Source organism: Pygoscelis adeliae, unplaced genomic scaffold (assembly GCF_000699105.1).
Source record: "Pygoscelis adeliae isolate BGI_AS28 unplaced genomic scaffold, ASM69910v1 Scaffold4, whole genome shotgun sequence".
NCBI lineage: Eukaryota > Metazoa > Chordata > Aves > Sphenisciformes > Spheniscidae > Pygoscelis > Pygoscelis adeliae.
In genome coordinates, this window is record NW_008824986.1 from 17,585,775 (window position 1) to 17,599,369 (window position 13,595).

Here is a 13,595-nt window from a genome sequence, read left to right on the forward strand (position 1 = left end):
AGACTTTGCATTTGCTCACTCTTGGCAGTGTTTCCATTAATCTCAAATAAATAATATTAGACTGAGAGCATATGGTGAATCTAAGAACCTAATACAGACAGCCATTTCAATTACAGTCAGTAGGAGAAGGGGTAGCTTTGCAAGAAGACAATGGGAGAGGGAATCAGTAAACGGATGAAATATTAACTGTACCATGGGCCAGGCTAAGGATCTGTCTCCTACCAAAAAGCATAACTAGAGCTATACCAGGGAATGCTCTGGGCAGCACCTTTTTTGTCTTGGCACAACAATGCAACACCAAAAAGTCACGCTGTAACACACAGCTATGTTGATTGTTTTTCAAATCTATATACTTTCCAGTCTTTTATGAACACATGTTCTGAGGATGGGGAGGAAAGAGACCCAGGAGCTTTGTTCTGAAATAATGCGGTATTTCCCAAATCTGCAATGAGTAAAAATATTTTCATGAACTAACTTACTTAAATTTTGAAGGGAAGATCTTTTAAAAAATTAAATAATTCCAATCCAAATATCTTGTTATGGTGCTAAAGCAACAGCTCAGGTTAAAAGTGGCTTCAATGTAAACTAAAGGGATTGCTAAAACAGGTCTTCATTTGTGTTGCCAAGACTGAGACCAAATAGGATCATGCTGGCAGCAACAAAGAGAAAAAGAAATTGCTATCAAAAATCCAGTCCTAAGCAGCCAAAATACAGGATACATTATTCAAATAGAAGCTGACACATACGTAGCATCATTATCGGAATGATTTTATTTCATTTGACAACATCTTGAATTATTAGGAAAAGCAAGTTCAGTGGATAGGAAATTCCAAAACACACATCAGCTTCCTAACCTCTCATAACCTCCTCCTAACCTCATGAACATATTAGACATATACAAGAAGAGTCTATTCGACAGATTATAAATAGGAAAAGAACAGATTCTGACATACAGCTCTGTTTGCCATTTATGGATGTGATTGAAAACAAGACCCCCCTTGCACTGTATTTGGATGATTGAGTCCTATGGTCCTTGTTTGTATTCTCCGGGTCTTGAAGACCATTGGATCTGAATGCAGGAAATAATTTTCTCCCTGTTCAGATTCATTGTAATTTAGGGCAGACAGAGGGAAGGACAACATTTACCTTTCTCTGCAGCATGGGACATATTTTCATAAGCACTTTCCACCCTTTTTTCCCTCGACAGTAGTTTTAAAGCATTCTTAGCTTTGATGGCATCTTTCTTCCTTGCTGGTGGTATCTGCTGGAGATCAATGCCTAATTAATAGAAGACTTTACACAAAACCATCAGCGAGCAAATTAAAATGATCCTTTCTGGCTTTACACTTTTTGAAACCATTAAAAAGAGAGACAAGTATACCTGTGCCATTGCAAGGGAAAAAACCCTATAATATTTAAGCCACTTGCAGTTTCTGGGAACCTGTCCAATGATGTATGACTGCCAGGGGAAGACAGTATTGTCTCCCTGGGGACTCCACTGGAGCAGGGATCCCTGGTACTTCATCAGCCTCCACTGCACAAAGCCCTTGTTCCTAAGGTGGCTTCCCCTAAAGGGAGATTGCAGTGAAGGGGGTTATTTGCAGCCTTAAACTTAGGCAGAGACTTAGGTGTTTTGCAGGAGCAGGAGGAAAGCATAGAGCACTACAGAAGGGAGTAAACATAACCCTTATTTTATAAAAGAAAAAACTGGCTGGTAAAACTTTGTCTCCTTTCTTCTTCTCCGCTGACCATTTTTCCTTTTGTAACAATGATCGCCCAGGTCAGAGTAAAAAACGTGGGGTGGAACAGCCTATTGTGGCTCGAATATTGCCTGAAGGAAGGATGCCTGAACTTTTAGTCTTCAGAGATTTGACAGGTCAGCCAAAGGGTGGGTTTTTCCCTTTACTTTAGAAAAAAAATAGCTATTTTCTACAGAAAAAAAAAAAATATGAACAGGATTTTTGTAAGGAAAACAATTTTTTATAGATTTGTTTTGGCTGAAACAATAAGTTCTTGGGGCTTGGGTTTCTGCAAGAAGCCATAATATTGTCTGGAAAATCAACCAATTAATAACAGGTAACACCATGGGAACAGCTCCAGAGTAAATTCCTCCTCTTGGTGTATGGCTCTTTAGAAGTTGTGCAGAATATATCTCCTCCTCCCACAGACAAGGGGGACTTGGACCATTTCATTCCTTCCATTCTTGCCTTCTAGAAACACCCACAAGCTGAAAACTCCTAAGGGGTGGGGGGGGGAACCCTAAGCCACTCATTTTTAACCCTCCTTGGCCTTGTGAAAGGAAAAGACTGCTCTTCTGGCAGGTCTGCAGCCCAGCAGACAACACAAGAGGGCTCTGTGGCTGCACACAGGCAGCCCCACAACACGCCACTCCACTCAGCAATGGATTTTTCCTCACCTGGTCCTTCTGAACCATTCACCACTGCTGACCGCTGGCTGCTGACACCCCCTCTCTGTGGGCCCAACGTGAGAACAAAATTTGCCTTCCCCTGCCTCCAACTGCCCCACCTCTTCACTCAGCTAGGCTGGGGGACTGGGATGCCTCTCCACAGCATTAGCTGGGGAAATGACCTGGCGTGGGGCAGCAGAGCAGACAGGAGACCTGCCCTGGGGGGTGATGTGCTTTACAGACATGCCACGTTGGAAGTGCTTGCCCTCTCTTTTGAGTCATATTTACCTCTTTCTAAAGAACCTCAGAGCAGGCAAAGCTCTTGGTTTCATTTTAGCTCTTTCTCTTCTGAGATCATTAAAACTTTGGCTGCAGGCAGAGCTGGCCATGTGGCTGGTGTCTGCAGTGTGTGACCGGGAACAGTTCCCTCTCGGGCCTGATCCCCACTTCCATCACCATCCCCCATCCTGGGGTTTCTCCCAGGTGCTGCAGTCACTGCTCTCACTGCAGGAGCCATAGCTTGAGCTATGAGGTCGTTCTTCAACTTCACCCTTTTGCCACCACGGCTCAGCTAGTTTTTCCCAGACCTTTCCAGAAAATTTCCCTGCCTGTCTCACAAATCTGTGGGATTTGTTCCAGTGAGAACAATCTCCCCTTCTCACTGACGAGCTCTGACATTTGCTGAGGGCCCTACTCAGCCGCAGGAACGTCAGGCAGCTGCTGGCCCCATCACAGCTTTGGCATTGATAGGTTTCTCCCTGTTCCTGCAAAAGTGTCACAGACACCCAATAACGTTGTTGTGAATGCCCTCCTCAGAAAATCCCCCCTGCTGCACAGCCATGGCTCTTGCCTTGCTAACTGGCCTTGCCTTTGCCAACCACAATGCAATTTTTGGAATTTATATATGGCATTTTTTTCCAAACTCTCTCCTTTGTTCTTCTGAAACCAACTCCAAAGAAAATCCCAACCTACCAAAAAAAAAAAAATCAGATAGAAGCCAAAAGTCCCTGGAGTATCTCCATGGAGTATGGAGAGTGCTATTACAGTAACTGTCAAAGTTTGTCAAATGCTCCTGGCCTGCCCCAGCGTAAGCATTTCAACTGCCCCATGTCAATGACAGGGTAGCATGAGTACATGCAGTAGCACTTTGATGCACATGCATCCGTCCGTGCACACAAGACCAGCAGGAGCTTGCAGGGAAGAGCTTTAAAGCATTAACCTGCATTTGCACAAAGGACAGATAGTCCATAGACACATTTCTGTACAGGGCACTAACCCTTACCCAGGACTCCCCTGATTGTGTGGCTGAGGCCTGGCTGTCAAAACTCCTTCATCTCCATCTGGTCTCATCTGCACAAAACATACCCAAAGGAAGACCTAAACACCTCTTCTGCAACAGGTTCTCCAAGGACAACAGTTATTCAGTTAAAATGTTTGATCACTATCACCTTTCTCCCCCAGACAAAGGGCAATACAGTATATATAAAGATCTCCAGCTGGATGTTCATAACCAGGTTACTAAACAGCATAGTCAGGGTAGGGCAGAGGATCAGAGCAGGCCTGAGCCCTGCCTGCCCGCTGCCCCATCCTACCCATGCAGAAGCTATTTTCCCGGTTTGCTTCTATGAACACGCTTGAATCTCTACACTGCAGGTTTTGCAAGAGGATCGCTGGAGCCTGCTGCACTGCTAGGACTTGTGCATGCTCTTTGCAATCTATAACATCCACTGAGAGTGTCCAGCAGGCCCCAAAGGGTTGGGTCAAGGGGTACGTTTGCCCCCTGCCAGCAGGGTGACAAGTGCAGAGACAGGCACAGCTGGCAAAGGTCTGGCCCATTTGCAGACACACATTCCCCATCGGCCAAGTCTCCAGGTGGCATATCAGAGAAGCCAGCTGCTCTGATGTAGATTAGACCTGTTTTCTCCCTCTCACACACAAATACAAGCCACAGATTAAAGAAGTCATGCTGGAAGCTGCTATTTATGAGAAGCAGTTTAACACAGATGACTTACAGAGCAAATGGAAACTAAGGCTCAGGCTGAGATCCCAGATAAGAGAGGCAGGGGGAGAGTTGGTGATTTCTAAACATGTATCTCAATGCATAATGATGAGAAAAATGTGAAGGCTAGCTCAGGGCTCCCAGGAGCAGAGGTGGTATTGAAGTGTCTCCCCTCATAGCTGGAAACAGTCTGCTGTGGAGGCAGCGAGGAGAGACATGGGACTGCGATGGGACACTGGGAGGGACGGGGGAGGGTGGGTCTCCTGTGGTGAACATGCCACCAAAAAGCCAAACATTTTGCCAGTGCCTAAACTCCAGCCTAGCCAAAAGCCTGGGGAAGGGTGGAGATTTGTTCAAAGCCAGAGAGGCAAAGCAAAGGGAGATCATCCTCATGAACTGACTCACTGCTCTGTGCCTGTGAGGTGCTCGGTGTCTGGTCCTTGACACCCCCAGACCCAGCAGGGCTCCTCAGGCATGGAGGGATTTGGAGACCAAAAGCCTGGAGGAAGCAGCAGTTCCTTGAGCATGTTTGGAGAAAAGCAATGAAGTTCCCTTTCCAAAGTGACAGCACATCAAAAATCCCTGTCCCAACTAGCTCAGAGGCCCCCACCACCTGCCCTCCGCACAGGCATGGCCTCCTCCTCTCCCAACCTCTCTCGCTCATGCTGCTCCGTGTCCGTGACCAAGCTCTGCCTGCAAGAGACAATTCCATTTCAGTGCAACAGATTCAAACTCTAATTGAGTTTTCCCATTTAAATCAAGGCAGAAACAGCTCTGCCAGCCTGCAGTCATGAGAGCTATTTTTGAAGAGAACTGTCAAACTAGCCAGGAAGTCAAATATGATCTTTTTAAACCATTTTTAAGTGTGTGTGTGTGTGCACACATGCACACATGTGTGCATTTCCTTCTGCAAGCAAGAAACAATTGCTCCCTGTGCATGAGAGGATCTCAGCTTGCTTTAATTGTGTGGCTGCTGAGACGGCTTCTTTGTGGCAGTTAAAAGAGAAAGGAAAAAATCTTCAGTTTATATGTGTATTCCTGCTTTACATGACTCACTGCAATGGAAAAAACCATATTGCTTCTCCTCTTCTTTTAGCCCCATTTCATCCCAGACACCATCTATCTTCATGTCACTCCACGGCTGGTCGCGCGGTGGTGTTCACTCCTTTATGTTCCTTAATTCAAGTGCACAGTCCGGAGGTTATTTGGAGTATAGCTTATCCCCCTCTCTGTATAGCATTAGGAAAGACTGTTTTATGATGAAGACATCGGATTAGGACTCACATCCAGCTTTCATATTCAATACTCATTCAAACTTCTGGTGTGACTCGGGTATTCACCTTCTATTAGGCAAAAGTGCAATAAAACTTTGTCTTTCATCCTATTCTCTCTCCAGGCAAAGTCCAAGGCATTTTCTCTTCAGCAAGATTTAGTACAATGAGCACCCATTACACTTCCATCACAAATTACATTGTAAACCTGTATTTTCTATCATTTTCTTATATTCTCTTCTAAGTACTGTATGCTTCTACACAGCTAAGTGAACTCCTTGGTAGATGCTTTGATGTCTATTTTAATAGGCCTTTACAGTTAAATCAGTGTTAGGAATAAAAGTCAATACATGCATACTGAGCTAGTTTCAATTTCATTGATTTTTTAGTAAGGAAATAGTCATGAGAGTGATTTGCTGGTTTTACAATCTTACAGATAGAATGACTGGCATGTTTTGAAGGTTCAAATATTTTAATGAAGATGTTTTTCCTAGGATAAAAACATTTGTAAAAAAGCCTGCATTTTGGTGGAGAACGATTAACATGTGCCCATCATAATTTTGTGTTATAAACACAGATTCTCAGCTACAGTGAATTCTTGCTCTGAATTTCTCTCAAAGTAGTTTTCAGGATTTATCAGTTCCTAGTGGCCTTGATGATACTTGACATTACATAACATACTGTTTTCTTCAACGTGTCTTGCAAAAATCCTTTGTATACTTCAATCAAATCATCACAGAATGGGTGAGGTGGGCAGGCACCTCTGGAAATCATCCAGATCCCTACTCAGAGTAGGGTCAGCTGCAGCAGGTTGCTCAGGGCTGTGTCCAGTTGGGTTTTGAACAGGTTTAAAGATGGAGCCTCCGCAGCCTCTTTGGGCAGCCTGTGCCAGTGTTCGACCAGCCTCACAGTAAAAATGATTTTTCTTATGTTTATATGGAACTTTCTGTATTTCAGTTTGTGCCCTTTGCTTCTCGTCCTGTCAATGGACATCACTGAGAAGAGTCTGGCTCCATCTTCTTTACTCCTCCCAGCAGGTGTTTATACACATGGATAAGATGCCCCTGAGCCTTCTCACCTCAAAGCTGAACAACACCAGGTCTCTCAGCCTCTCCTGATTTGACAGATGCTCCAATCCCCTAATCATCTTCATGGCCCTTTGCTGGACTCAATCCAGTATGTCCATTTCTCTCTTGCACTGGGGAGCCCAGAACTGGACCCAGCACTCCAGATGTGTCTCATCAGTGCTGAATAAAGGGGAAGGATCACCTTCCTTGACCTGCTGGAAACACACTTTTTTATACAGCCCAGGGTGTCATTGGTCTTATTTGCCTCAAGAGCACATTGCTGGCTCATGTCAAACTTCTTGTCAACCAGGACCACCAGGGTCTTTTCTGCAGAGCTGATTTCCAGCCAGTCATCCCCCAGCCTCTGCTAGTACATGTGGTTATTCCTCCTGGGGGGGCAGGACATTGCCTTTTCCGTTATTGAACTTCATGAGATACCTGTTGGACCATTTCTCCACCCATGTCCCCATGTCTCTTCAGTCCCTCTGAACGGCAGCACACTCATCTGGTGCATCCACTCCTGCCGGTTTTGCATCATCTGCAAACTTGCTGAGGGTACACTTTGTCCCATCACCTAGGTAATTAATGAAAATATTAAACAGTATAGGACCCAGTATCAACGCCTAGAGTACACTACTAGTGCTGACCTCCAGCTGAACTTTGTACTGCTGGTCTCACCTCTCTGGGTCCAGCCATTCAGCCAGTTTCACCCCATGTCATTTCCATTTATTGGCCCCATACTTCATCAGTTTGTCTCTCAGGACCTAATGGAGAACAGTGTTGAAAGTCACTTCCTAAAGCTAAGATAAACAACATCCACTGCTCTCCTCTCATCCAACAAGATGGTCATCTTATTGTAGAGGCTATCATCCCTCTGTGCAGTGAGGAAGAACATCTTAAATCCAAGGTTGTGGCAATGAAAAGCCAGTTTTATTTTCCCACTGCTTGGAATTTTTATTCCTGGGATGAGTCAATTCTGGCATGAGGAACGTAGATGTGATTTCTTCATTTCTGTTTTACATTAGTAGATCTTGTTTACCCTAGATTTCAGATATTGAAATGCATTGCAATATTCTGGGTTTAAAATTGTGCTGTGACCTTTAGAAGAGAAAAGGATCCTAAGGCTAAAATATTAGTAGTGCCATTCCAAAGACAGCTCATTTCCCCATACAGAGCTTTTTGTGTTGCTAACAAGGAGCCTGGTTTTTATGCTGTTCTTCATGAAAACAGAAGCTCAGCCTTGGAGTCATCTCTCCTTGAGGTAGCCGAGATGTGAAATTGGCCCATGTTTTATGCCAAATGCAGTTGATAGCTTAGTTGAAAATTAGATTTTCTTTAGAACAGAGAGCAAAGTGGACAAAAGTCAATGGAAATATTCTTTCTGGCATCCCTAGGCCTTGGAGCAGCTCCTTGAAGATGGGTTTTCATGAAGAGAGATGTAATGTTGAAATAGGCCCTGAAATTACTTCCCTAGTCTAAACTCTTAAATATTTTACGGTCACATTAAAGAGGAAGACTCTCCCTGCCACACTTAGCCCTTCTAAGCCAGTTCTCTGCAGAGATGTGAAAGAGCAGAGAACAGATAACATGGGTACAGACTTACTCAGAGATCTGGAGAAAAAGTATATATGTTTCTGGATCTGGCCAACATTGCTCAGAGCTCAGACATACCTGGGTGTGTCACCTGAGCTGCAGTAAAAATCCACACTTGCAGCTGCGTGTATGTGACACATACAAAGACATAACATGGTTTGCTGACATCTTGGGGAGGGCCCAGCCGAAGGCCATCAGCACGGTTGGGGGCTGGAGCACACACTGCATGCGGAGAGGCTGAAAGCACAGGGGATGTTCAGTCTGGGGGTGAGAAGCTTAAGGAGGAATTTGGTTGCTGTCTTCCACTACGTGAAAGGAGATTATGGAAAAGGAGCCAGGCTTCTCTTGTAGAAGCACAATGAAAGGCTGAAGGACAACAATCACAAGGACATAAAGAAAAAAATCTTCACTGTGAAAGACATTAATCACTGAAACATGGGACCAGAGAGTCTGTGGACTCTCCACCCTCAACCCAAAGCCCTGAGCAACCTGTCCTGCCCTTGGAGTTGGCCCTGCTTTGGGCTGGAGGTTGGGCTGCACAACTTCCAGAGGTCCCTTCTAGCCTGAATCATTTCTTGAGTCAGCGACACACAAGGGAGTTAGTTAGCATAACTCACATTACCTTGGGCTAAGACCAGGTATCCAAAACCTTACTGAGGTTTAGAGATGCACAGAAATGTACTAAGCTCATTAGGAGCCCTTCCTGCATCAGAAAAGATACTGAAAACTTTGGTTAAAGATTCTTTCAGCAGGCATTGAAGTTTCAGTAACCTTCTTGAATTAACTCCAGAGCTGTTACTAATATATGTGAACATTCAGATTCTATAATCATTTTCAAACAAGCAGAAAATTGCAAAATTGTATGTCTGCTCTTAACTTGGTTCCTCTTGTAGCAAAGCTGTCCTTCCTAAATATGCAGGACTTTCTTCACAGAAGTGTAGTCTGGATACACTAGTATATTTTTCTCTTGGGAGATATTTTTAACAGATGTGCATATTAGTTATGGATATATTTTAAGAGGAAATGTTAATTTTTTGCAGTAGTTTGTGGTATCACATGGAGCATCAAATGCTAGACAAGCATTGATTTTTTTCTGATAACCAAATATTAAAAGTATATATCTGTAATATTGCAGATATCTGTTTGAAAAGCCTCTCAGATACAGACTACTCTTCCTTTGCATCTATTGCTGCTTTGTCAATAATTTATCTGTAATTAATTATTGAGATAACATTTTTTTTTAAATATAAGTAAAATCTTGACAGCACAAAACACAGAATCAGGAGTTCAGTGTTGAACTGCTCAAGCAGAGACTGAGTAGAAAGAAAGAAGAATTCTTATTAGCATACAAATAGATTAGATAATGGAAAAGGGAATATCCTGCTCAGGAAGCAGTTTTACAAATGTTATTTTTCAAGTGTTCTACAGGATGGAAGTCCCCATTTAATAATGGCATTTAAAAATTGTCATTAAGGCCTTAATCCTTTAATGTGATGTGCCATGTGTGGGTGGCTGCTGTCCAGATGCCGAGTGAGGCTGGGGAGGAGGTGGGCTTCATGAGAAGTGGGAGTTCTTCAGCTGAGCATCACATTGTCCTACAGGCTTACAGATCCTCCCTGCACCAACCCCCAGAGACCACGGAGAAGATTTTCAGCAAAGTGCAACATGAGGAATTCAAAAACCTGAACGGGAAAAAAGCATCTGAGGTACATTCCTTTCAGCAACAAACAGATTTCTAAGGTTTCTGTATCACTGGTTAGCAAAGGTAGGGTCACAGGTCCCAAGCAATCAACAACCATTTTTTATATTAATGTATATCGAATTTATACTGATACTGATACATATTTAAAGAACTTACCTACCCTTAGCTGAACTGCAGAAATTGAAAGCTACTGTGCTTCCAGCATCTTGCAATGCAAAATAAAATGCATTATCTTAAACAATATTTTCTGGAAATGGTCTGCACAAATGCATACAAGAAGTTGCCTCCTCTCACCTGAGAGATGATAATTTCATTGCTTGCAACTATCTTTTTTAAGGAACAATTTTAAGGAATTCTTTGTGGACCTCAAAAGAAAGCTTGCATTGCACTTTTATGCCAAGGCAGTGGATGGAATTTGAACATGGAAAATCCTCATTAACGTGCTCATTAAAAGGAAAGAGCTGCATATTCTACCTGATATCCTATATCCTTGGCCCAGTCTAATCAGTGTGGTCAGTATCTTAACCTCAGGGAGCTGTAGAGATGTCTGTGGGTGAATGTCACATTGGCAATCACATAAAAGAGCTGATCACTTTGCAGGATATTAGGATAATTTTTGTCTCCACATACAGACTAAGCACTGTAAGTCAAGCCATTGAAGTCATTGTAATGGAGTTCAGCAAGCTTTGTTTCAGGCACAGAAAGGTTAAATTACAGCTACTGCTCTCAACAGTAGAAAAAAAAATAGAAGCATACCTCAAGGACCTAAGCTCTTTATAACCTTTGAAGCAGCAAATTTTTGACAATACTTCATAGAGTGAGTACTGGAAGACAAACAGCTGCACCAGTACAAGTTATTATCAGTTAAGTTATCAGATGCCAGCTGACGCAAAAGTCAAGTCAAGCAAATAACACAAACTTCCAAGAGGAGCCGTGTGCGTATGGGGTTCATCCTGGAAGTCACTAGAGTGATTCACTCATGGAAGTCCTGAAGCCTGATAAATACCTCTTTTCCCAAAAAGAAGATGTTTGTAACTAGGCTGTTCATTGCTCAGATTTCAGTCAGAAGATTAAAAGCAAATTGGGACTAATGGAAGGCTCAGCAAAATAAATATCATATGTCACTGACCTACATATTTACAGCTGCTCTATATCTTTGATCTAGTGGGTAAAGCACAAAAAGTCTCAGGAGTCCTTGATCCTACCTCTGGTTTTATCAACATCTTCATTACAGTTACCCAGGCACTGTAACCTAGACATGTAAGTACCAACAGTTGACAGTATTGGTGCTATTTCACATGTCAATGCTACTTTACAGTTGGTATCAATATAAGAAATGAAACTTGGTGTAAATAGACCAAGCTACCTGAAGAGTGACAAAGAAAAGAAAGCTGGAAACCTGCTGGGAACCTGAGGGAGCAGAAGATATTTCTGTGTTGCTGGATGATATGGCAGCATTCAAAGGCATCTCTCTTTGCGATAGATCATTGCCATTCCTACTCCAAATCCTACCTTTTTGTTGAAAAATTTGTTGAGCTTGAATACCCAAAAAATATGGGGGGAAAAAATCTGAAAACTGTGTATTTCAGTCTTCCGTGCTCTTTCTGTTGTCAATGGAGAGACATCCTTAGTACCTCTCCCCATGGCAGTCTGGAGGTAGACTGGCAACACGATACTGAAATAATCTATTTTCCATAAATTTTCACCCACATCAGAGGTGACAGGGGCTGTGCAGTGGACAGATTTGGGGGCTGTAACAAATGAGGACCCTAGGTACACAGCCCTGATGTCCCACAAAGCAACAATGCAACAAGATGTCCACCAAAACGATCTGAAACTAGTGCTGGATTGGAAAGGATTACATGGGAGAAAGTAACAAAGGAAGCAGAAGAAAAAGGAAGGAAAAAAAAAGGAAAGGAATGGAGAAAGAAAGAAAGAGCTCAAGCAGAAGAACTTCTGAGTCTGAGTCATTCTTTTAATAAAACTTTCTGTAAAGTTCAAAAACCCAACCACATTTTATCTGTGAGCCTGAAAAGATGAAAGGAGCAAGGAGCAGAAGGTTGTAACTTTCATGTTTATACACAAATACTTGGAAAGAATCTGCCTCTGCCTAACACCTTCATTCAGTACTTAGAAGTGCAAACACAAATTAAGCAAAGGCCTTGAAGTACTCAGCTATGGCCCAGCAGAACAAGGAGTTCTGAGCTGAGGCAGAGGAAGAAAAGTGCCTACAATGTTGGAGAAGTAGTACGAGTGCAAGGAGGCACAGACAGAAGAGGTGTGTATCTTAATACTCTGAGTTTTGTTTGTACCAAGAGTCACACTGAATCCATAGGGGGAATTTGGCTTGGAATGCCAGGAAAGTCCCTGCCCTGGCTTGGCAGCACTGTCACAAGCCTCTCTGGCAGCCACTGTTGGCCTCATGCTTAGGTCAAGCCCACTTGATGAGAACACTCTTACCAGGGCTGGAAGGCTGTGGGTGGATGCAGCAGGAAGGGAGATGGCAAGTGAAAGAGCCTCTGCTCATCATTCCCATTGCTGCTGTGCATAGGAGGAAATGTAGTTGCAATCTAAATGCCAGCTCTATCAGTCGCTCAGCTGAAGGTATCAGAAGCCCTCCACATAAGCTCTTGCTGGGCAAGGTGCCAGAGGTCTAGCAACCCTCCACACCTTCAGCAACAGGGCCCCATAGTGCCCTGAGAGAGTCCTACAAGCAACAAAGCTCAAAATACATGGGATTCTATGCTCTCTTTCCATGCCTGGACTGTCTCCATGCGTCACCTCCATCTCATCCTCGCTTCAGCCCCTCTGGCCATATTGCTCTGTTTTCTTCAATTAGATTACTCGACTCAGCAGATGTACTACACCACTGCTCCCGTCCTGCACTATCTAGACAGACTTTACCAAGAAAGAGTGCTACTGAGCTTTCAATGACTGTCAACACAACAAGGGAACCAGAGAGAGGAGAAGGAATTAACCTCCAGTCAGTGGAGATATGCAACAAATATTCAAGTCAGTAGAAAACACTGAAGAGAAAGTCAAATTCCAGTCGTGTTGCTGTGCATGCAAGAACCAAAACACTACATCCCAGATGGAAAGCTAAAACAAAAACCTGCAGAAAGTGAGTTCTTGTACTTGTTTTTGGAGCCTGAGGGCTCCTTGTTTTGTGTACAGAAAGAGAATATTGACTTTGGCAGCACAGTGTACACTTTGCAGGGCTCTGAGTCTCTCCCACTGCCCCTAGTTCTCTTCTCCCATAAATTTCTGTTAGGAATGAAGGAGCTATATTAAAAAAAAGATACACTTAATGAGTTTTCTCATGTATGGCCAAAAGCAAACAGTAAATGTTTAACCTCTGACCTCAAGGCTAAATTACAGCATGGTAAGTGATGAGAGCCACTGCCTAGTGTTTTCTTTAAGAACAGTAACAATGTCACCATTTTCAGAGGGCAATTAGCACTCCTGCTGGGTTTAGCACTGAAGTGTTTTTTCTTGGTGGAATCAAATAGTTCAGGGTTTTTTCCTTCAAGTTTACAGAGTATCTCTGTAAAGGCAA